We start from the raw sequence: 10,000 nt of genomic DNA, 5'->3' as shown, positions 1-10,000 counted from the left end.
CATGAACCATTCTCATATTTCTAACGGTTTTCAAAATTATATCTTCCTTTTAAACACATTTGAGGATTGAAATATTGTATAGTACGAAAAACCCAGCGGTAAATAGGCAGGAAGTATTCATATAAACAAATAATAACAAGGAAACGCACGATATTGACCATAGAGCCTTTCCTGTTAAAAGTCACCCCAGCATCAGCAAATTTGTACAAATGGAATGTCAATTCCTTTTGATTCCATTTAATGCGGGATCGTCTTTACTTTTCGCGGTCTTTATTTTTTTCTGGTTTTCCAAGATCATGATCGCGTTTTACGCAAAATGTAAACGTTTATTTTTCTCATAATCTCGAACTTGGTCACAGCATACCAGTACGGAAGGACTTAGGAAAAAAACGCAAAAGTTTTAATAATTTCCGACTCCCTTATGAAGGAGCTAAAAAAATAATTGCACGGTGGTTGGTCTTATATGCAATGATACCATCAATGAGATCGAATAATAAATCAGAAAGATGTGAGTTGAATCAACAAGTCTCTCGGTCGATTTTGTTGATGTTATGTCATGCTTAAAGATGTTCTTGTTGCTAAAATCAATGTGGTTCAATTTATATTTGCTTATGGGTTGATTGTTGTTGATGTTATGGTTTTATGTCATGTTTAAAGAGGCTCTTGTTGCTAATATTAATGTGTTTAGACTTTTAATTCATTATTCGTCAAGTCCTTTTGAGGTTTTGATGAGATATTGTTCTTGCAATGAGGTTTTCGTTGATAATAGCTATGTAGTTAGACTGGTATTTGCTTATGGTGACCCCAGTGTGTGTTGAAATTGGATTTTCACTCATGGTTGTATTTGTTCTTTTACGTAAAATAGTACAAAGCCTCTCTAACTGTTCTCTTGTAGCATTACTTCTAAAAAATACTTAACTGATTTTGATGTTTTTGGCGTTAGGCGTTCCTATAGGTTTTAACATTTTGACAGTGATTGCTTTTGCATTTAGGATTCTTTATTCTCCTTGTTTACCACTGTGTTACCAAGCAATTAACTTGCTTACCTTTCTGTCTATATGTCCCGATATCTGTAGCTGTGTGTCTGTAGTCCGAAGATTTAAGTCTTAAAAGAACCGTAAATGGGTGATCCAAGGTCAAAGTCAGGATCATCTTAAAAGTTCAAAGGTCAAATAGTAAACAAACAGTGGGATAAGTACTATATTAATAAAGTTGATATCCAAATTGAGGTCGTGTTCAAGGTCATACTTAGAGTGCAAAGGTCAGATCAAAATTCAATGCTAGCGATGACTTTTGAACTATACTCTGTTTTTTTTCATCTGTCCATCCGCCTGTGGTGTTTTTGTATGGCAACACTGCGTCCCGGACTTTAGATAGTTACATTCAGCTTACATTCAACGATTATAATAATATCCTATTTCGAATATTAACGGTGTAATTTGCATACAGTAAATTATTAAAACACTTTTCAGTTGCAAATGTACGCCCAGATATGCTTTTATTTACCTAAAACTTACACATAGCGTAACTATCTAAAGCCCGGGACGCAGTGTTACCATACAAAAACACCACTGGCAGATGGACAGATGAAAAAAAACAGAGTATAGACGAGATAGTATATTTGAGATGCACACACAATGTCAAGTTTTCGTTCCACTATTGTATATATATTGTATATAATTTAGTCTTATGTCTTTATTACTCTTTAACTTCCATACGCACGCCATCTGTTGATTGCTCCCTCACTTTTCCTTCAACCTCGTCTTGTTCTAAGTCTCTATTCCCATTACTCCTCCTTGATATCCTTAGTTTTGTTTACTTGGGTACTTCCACCCTCTTCCTAAGTTAGGTGTATTCTTCCTCTATTGAAGACAGTGTTTGTGGCGCTACCTAGTTATCTTTGTGTATTTTGTAATTTAGATATTAAGTTTAATAACGTTCAATAATGGCGTTACTTGCTAGATGTTTAAAGTGAAGTGCTTTGTTATATTGATTATTGTATTGTATTGTGTTAACTTTATATAATAAGTAAGTACTAATTATAATCTTACGTGACTGTTGAGTTTCGTTCAGCCGACCAGTGTTTTGCACACAGTGGATATTTTATTTTAGTGGAATATTATTTTTATTATGCTTCCTACTGAGTGTTAGCTAAGGCCATATGTAAGCTTAAGTATTTACCACTGAATACGAGGACATTCAGCTGAGGAGTGTCATAAAATATATAAAGCTAATGTGTAAATAAACTGAAGGTAAATTAGAAAGTTATAATGTGAAATTTGATCATTCATTGAATACATAAATACTTTCCTTTATGAGTACTAGGCTATTATAAATACAAATACCTAAATACTCTATGACTTTTACGTATTCTTTAAAAAAAATGCTGCCTATTTTTAGATAGGCTTGTGTCACAGTAACAGTAAATATTGTGGCGAAAATCCATATATCTTTCGTAAAGATTCGTTTATTAGTTTTCTCGTTATATAGTTTACAAACGTAGAAACATAAGAATAGGTAAGCAGAAAGGTAACTGAAATTCGAACAAAAACATTCTCTCAGTGTAACCAATACATGAACTTAAGGATTGTCGCACATTAAAGAATCGCATTTCGAGGTATGGTTGTCAAGTCTTTGCTTAGTAATGTATGGAATATTGGTTTCTCCGTTGTCTCATTTTCTCGTTGTGTGTGTGTGCCTCCCATGGCAAGGTAGTGCCATCAGGTGCACCTCACGCAGTGCACTGAAGGCATTCCTTAAGGTTCTTTGCAGTTTCCCTTCCGTTCCTCATTGCATTGCATTTCATTCCTTGCACTGTACTTCTGAGGGTATTCTCTTCCATCTTGCATCTTGCTTTCCAACCTCACCTAATAATTGTTTCATAGTGCAACTTCGAGGTTTTCCTCCTGTACATCTTTAAAACCTTTATTCTTAATTTCATTTTCAGCTTAATGAACCCATAGTCCCTGCCCTCGGCTTCTAACCGAAATTTTATATCATAACTCCAATTCGCTGCGTGTGTTCTGACTGATATAGCTTGGCCTTGCGAGGTTGTCTGGTACCCTTGAATAAATGATCCGGCTATTACATCTGTAAGTGTTTACATAATAAAAATATGGAATGTTAGTCCATATATATAAAAGTCTAAAACTAAAGAGGTCAACCAGATTGCTTGCAGGAATGTGATCAGACTAGAGACGCTAAAGATGACGTATACAATAAAAGTAGGCTAAGATAACATGCCGTCACCTGTAGTCATTCAATTGTTTATAAACATTAGTCCAAGCTCCCTGCTTGAGACAACTACCGCCTACGTGATCTGTAGCGTGTCTCATTTTGATTGTGTGTTCGTATGAAACTATGTCATTTGTATGTATGTTCATATGTTCGAACTACTGTCTGTTCCTTCATAACTTGTAACAGAGATGGTAGACAGGCAGAACAGAGTTAGCTATCGTCATTAGAAGACCTGTACCTCTTTACCTAAGCTTTATCATGTAGAGGAATAGGATTAGCCATCATCATTGGCAGAAGCGATCAAGCTATCGTTATTAGAAGACTTGTACAATCATACCTGATCTTCACCATGTAAAACTTCAGAAGAATATATAATTTTTTATACTTAGTGTTTTCTACAAGAACCTCCTCACCGAACCAACATGAGTTTAACACATCGTCGTAATAACCAACAAGATAATACCGACTTCGTAAGTGATCTACAAACCCCCAGACACTCCATTGAAGATGGAAGTGCAATACCAACCGACTTAGCGTAAGATTATCGCTAGTCTAACATTACCTCATAGGGCGCCTTATCTTACAAGGCACAAGCCCTAATATAGGCATGTAGGTTATCCCCTAAAAGTCTCCAAACACTATATTGTAATTGGGGCGCAACGTAAGCCGGAGGCATACGTAAAAATTGATAATGTCCCCTGAGTATGCTGAAAACGGTATATGAGGTACAATCACTTAGGTAATGGTATCAGGTAAAAGCCTTTAAGTAAGTCCAAGCTGGTGAAAAATTTATTCTAACCTAACAGAGATAAGATGTCGTCGGTACATGGCACTGGAAACTATCGGGAGTCGTTTCCTTGTTTAGGCGTCAGAAATCTACGCAGATAACAAGGAAACGACTCCCGATAGTTTCCAGTGCCATGTACCGACGACATCTTATCTCTGTTAGGTTAGAATAAATTTTTCACCAGCTTGGACTTACTTAAAGGCTTTTACCTGATACCATTACCTAAGTGATTGTACCTCATATACCGTTTTCAGCATACTCAGGGGACATTATCAATTTTTACGTATGCCTCCGGCTTACGTTGCGCCCCAATTACAATATAGTGTTTGGAGACTTTTAGGGGATAACCTACATGCCTATATGGATGATCTTGTAATATTTTCTAATACCTTAGAAGTACATTCACATAAACTAGAGCTAGTGCTACAGAGACAAAGACAAATAATCTCAGAGTAAAATATCTAAAAGTGAGTTTTTAAAAACCGAACATGTTTATCTAGGTTTTATGTGTCTAGTCAAGGTCTTAAAGTAGTCCATGGTAAGGTGTCGGCTATTCATAACTTTCCGGTACCTATTAACGTAAAAGGGGGATACAGCATTTTTGCGCTGTAGTGGGTATTACAATCGTATGTAAATATGTAACTCTTCAATCATGACAGCTCCTTTAACAGATCTTACGAAGAAGAGCGTAGATTTATTATGGTCTAAAAAGCATCAACAGGCGTTCGATATCTTAAAAGCGGAATAATGCAGCTTACCTAACTTAAAAATCCCTGATTTAAATAAGGAATTTTTTTTTTTATTGCAACAGACGCCTCAGACCAAGGGGTAAGAGGGATACTACTTCAGCAATATGATAAACAGTTCTTCCCTATAGCTTTTTATTCACGTAAACTAAAGCCCTCTGAAAGTAAATATGCAGTAATAAGCAAGGAAGGGCTAGGTATCTTTAACTCACTAGTACATTTTAAGTTCATAATCTATGGCTATCCTGATAAAGTCCTTACTGAACATGAGTCCTTTACCGAGTTTTTCAAAGGCTTTAATCACAGTCCAAAAGGAACTCGGTGACAAATGATCATTCAGGTCTTTGGAGCCAAGATAAGATATCTACCTGGGAAAGCAAATATCATAGCTGACGCATTATCCCGCAATCCCGCACCATACCGCAAAGAACCATTAATTAGACTAAAAATATAGAAACATCCGTACCTATTGTTAAAACCGTATCTAAACAAGAAAATTCCTTAACCCAAGAGATCGCGAGCATTGAATATCTGGGTTGGAGCGCAGAACTGTTACAAACTGAACAAAGCAAGAGTCAACAGACATAACCCAAACAATAAACACTTCGAACGGAAACAGAGTCAGCAGCAATAAACACCAAACAATAAACACTTCGAAACGGAAACAGGGTCAGTGGCTAGGCAAAAACAATAAACACTTCGAGCAGAAACCCTAAAGCAAAAGTATATTTAAAGTATGTGTATCAGAATAATGTAATCAAATGTAATATTATATGTAGGTCCGTGACGAGGAAAACCCGAAGAACACAGCAGATGACTAACGACCAGGTAGTAGTAATAATCTCTTTCATACCAATCGTCCTAAACTGGTTGCATTCCGTCATCCAGGGTTCCCTCCTATGTCACAGAAAGCCAAATCACTATTTTACTGGCCTACAATGCTTACAGATTTAAAAAGCACATAACTAATTGTAACACGTGTCATGAAAACAAGGGATACACTAAGACACCTGTCAGTTTAAGGGCCTATCCTGTGCCAAATCAATCCTTGAAAGAATATACGTAGAATTATTAACAGAATTACGAGTCTGACAGAGGGAATACACACTTCTTAGTGTTAATAGTTCCTTGACACGTTATATAGAATTAATAGCACTAAAAACAAACACCGCAATTGAGTGCGTTAGGAATATTTATGAGAGCTAAATCAGTAAACATGGAATTCAACACATGATAATCTGACTCGGGTGGTGTAAATCAATAATCTCCTTAACATGTTGTGTGAATTCCTTTCCATTAAGAAAACCAATAATATATTTTATCACCCAGAGTCAATCGGTTTGGTAGAATAAGAGATAAATAAAAAAGTGTCAATGTCTTACGAGTACAACTCGTGATATTGGATCCGAACTGGATTATAGCGGTTCTCGCGGTTTTAAATACCTTTATCATTCATATCTCGTATCTGTAAAAATGATACCGCAAGTAGCCTTATACGGTACGCCGTTAGGACACTTTTCCACATATTCAAGCCAACCATTAATTTATCAAATATATATAAAAAAAATATATAAATAAATATATAAAATAAATAAATGGATACAAGTGGAGTCAATATAATACACTCCGTAAGAAGTCGGAAGGGTTACAAATTATAATAAAAAAGGAATCACGATAAAATCAATAAGCAAAACGTAGGTTAATTAAATATCCAAATATATATGCGTAAAGATTTGAACTCTGACTTAACGCTTTAGTAATGACAAATAAGCTAAAAGTTCAAACACATATCCAAAACCTACTGACATATTGTCTGTCCCGGTGATTTATATTCGTAGTCAATGAAAAAAAAAAAAAAATAATAATAATAATAATAATAAAATAAATAAAATATATACATAAAATAAAATTTAAAAGAGATTTTTAAAGTTCAGGAAGTCTAGAAGTGAAAATGTTATCTATGAAATACTCCTATATGAATCTTATACAGGGCTAATAATATATATAGAAGTTGTATGGAAACCTTTTTCATATAGTTTGAATAAGGAATATTTAATTTAACATAATTACAATTATGCAGATTTCCTACATGAAACTAATATATTATTCAATTTTGGTACTGTTTTTTTTCAGACATTCTTTTCGTGTGGGTCGAGTATTAAAAAACAAAAAATATATCCTAAAGTCGTATTTGTTACAGCAAGTAACGTAACTCTTAGCTGGCTGAGAGCAATCTCCTGCCAAGTGACGACGTCATCATTGCCGTATCAGCATTTGTTCCTTTTAACCTCAATAATCTGCTTACACAGGTTTCATCTGTGTGTCGTCTCTGCTTGCAAAAGCAGATTGACTGGAGAAAGGAATGCTTAGCCCGAACTTCTCATGGGCAAGGCAGACGTTAGGTACAGGTGTCTATCGGTATGCGCAATGCAACTTGCAATCATTTTAAAATTAATAAACAAAATAAGGAAATAGAATTTCTATAACATCAAAATGAATTAATTTTTTCTGAACCTCATAGACATTTAGAAGTATCACGATATGGATATGGATTATTTACTTGCAACATTAGCTTATTACAATCCAGGTAAATCACATTTATGGGAAAATGTCACATTCCCTTGAAAAACCCAAAGTTTATTTAGAAATTAGTTACATAGGGGTTTTTTTCGTTGCATCTCCTACCTATTAATAAAGTTTTTAAAATTAACCTCAGAGGATGCGCGCGAGAAAATTGAATATGAAACTTTTGTTAGGGCACATAGGATCAGATTTTATCACAACTTAATTTCAGTTAGCATAGAGAACTACAGAATCATGATTAATCTTCTCTTTGACTCTTATGTTGCCTGGCAATCTTACAATTAGCTCCGTTTTCCACTTCTTTGTCTAGTAGCTTACTACCAGTAATATCGAATTTTCTTTGAGATTCGTAATGATATCTATTTATTTGTTATAATAATGGATATTTTTACAGTCATCATAGACCTGGATAGGTTCACTCATTGTTAATGCCATGGATAAAAAAGTTTGTACAGCGGACTCTTTTGAATTCCAAAATATCAGCGAATTCATGTGGGTTAAGTCTGGTCTAAATGGCTCTCTTCCCTCCCCTGTATTTGGATGTCGTCTGAATTTACTTTGCCCTTGTGACAAGTACAATTTCACTTGCAGGCTGATTAATGGAACCTGGTTACAGTATCCTGCAGTACGAGAGTTTCACATCGCAACTTCAAAAAATCGTTCGTCGCAGCGGACGACTACAGTCAAGTAACAACCGCCTACAATGTGAAAGGAATTTCGTGGACTTCTTCGACCGACACCGTATCTCGTCGTTAATCTCGTTTTAATGCGGAATGCTCCGGCGGCTGTCGGAATCGACTACGAAAGGGACATACTTCCGACAATTACGACCCGAAGGATATTCAACTCTACTTTGCTGGCGAAGGACTCGTGCTGGGATGATCTATTCATCGCGAACGTAATCGTGTAGCTTAAGATGCAGAGAATAAGTATGAGCGCAATATAGAATGTTGGACCCGCCCAGGCAAATTTTCCCCTTGTTTTAACCCTGTGAAATAGGCCGTTTCATTGGGCTATAGGTGGTTGTCTGGAACTGTGTAATGGACGAAAAGTTGTTCGAACGCTAGTTAAAAGTGAAGTAGTATAACCTCGGTCATGTATCCTATATATATAAAGTATCATGTATCCTATATATAATTGATCATAAATAACAGAATCGAAATATATTTTTTGCGTGTACGCACTAGGAATCTATATATAAAGGATCATAAATAACAGAATCGAAATATATCTTTGCGTGTACGCAATAGGAATCTATTTAAAGTGCACATATATTAATCATAATTATATGAATCCATATGCATATGTATAAACAAATCAGGTAGCCTATAATCAATCTGTTACCTTTTTTCTTACCAATATCTGCAGTTATATATGAGTTAGTATATTGATTAATGAATCAGATATATAACATTTAGCATAAAAATCAACGAATCAATCAGCATAAACATTAATAATTTTATCAATTCATATATGAAATTTTTTATCAGTTAAAATATGATTTTTATCATGTTAATCTTCATTCTATGCAATTATCAGAGTACATTAGTATTTTCTGTAGCATAAGTATCTTAAAGAGATGAAGTGAAAAACTGTATCATTATATATCACGTGATCACTATTATTTACCAATATCATTGTTTTATTATTTATTACTTGAATCAATTCATGTACACCATGAATTTTATTTACTAATATATATATATATATATATATTCACATAGTGTCTGTATCACACTCCTATAAGTCAAATGCAAGTCAAGTTTGAGTAATATTCAGTAGTTGGTTTTGGTAGCTGACCGAGCTGATGTAAGTGTTTACATAATAAAAATATGGAATGTTAGTCCATATATATAAAAGTCTAAAACTAAAGAGGTTAACCAGATTGCTTGCAGGAATGTGATCAGACTAGAGACGCTAAAGATGACGTATACAATAAAAGTAGGCTAAGATAACATGCCGTCACCTGTAGTCATTCAATTGTTTATAAACATTAGTCCAAGCTCCCTGCTTGAGACAACTACCGCCTACGTGATCTGTAGCGTGTCTCATTTTGATTGTGTGTTCATATGAAACTATGTCATTTGTATGTATGTTCATATGTTCGAACTACTGTCTGTTCCTTCATAACTTGTAACAGAGATGGTAGACAGGCAGAACAGAGTTAGCTATCGTCATTAGAAGACCTGTACCTCTTTACCTAAGCTTTATCATGTAGAGGAATAGGATTAGCCATCATCATTGGCAGAAGCGATCAAGCTATCGTTATTAGAAGACTTGTACAATCATACCTGATCTTCACCATGTAAAACTTCAGAAGAATATATAATTTTTTATACTTAGTGTTTTCTACAAGAACCTCCTCACCGAACCAACATGAGTTTAACACATCGTCGTAATAACCAACAAGATAATACCGACTTCGTAAGTGATCTACAAACCCCCAGACACTCCATTGAAGATGGAAGTGCAATACCAACCGACTTAGCGTAAGATTATCGCTAGTCTAACATTACCTCATAGGGCGCCTTATCTTACAAGGCACAAGCCCTAATACATCTACTTGGCTCTTACGCCATCATCTTTTGTAATTTTCCCTCTCTTTTCCCGTAAATTCTAATAATGTCATGACATCCTGCAACTGTAT

This window comes from Macrobrachium nipponense, chromosome 3 (assembly GCF_015104395.2).
Source record: "Macrobrachium nipponense isolate FS-2020 chromosome 3, ASM1510439v2, whole genome shotgun sequence".
Classification (NCBI taxonomy): domain Eukaryota; kingdom Metazoa; phylum Arthropoda; class Malacostraca; order Decapoda; family Palaemonidae; genus Macrobrachium; species Macrobrachium nipponense.
Note: the sequence above shows the minus strand (reverse complement) of the source record.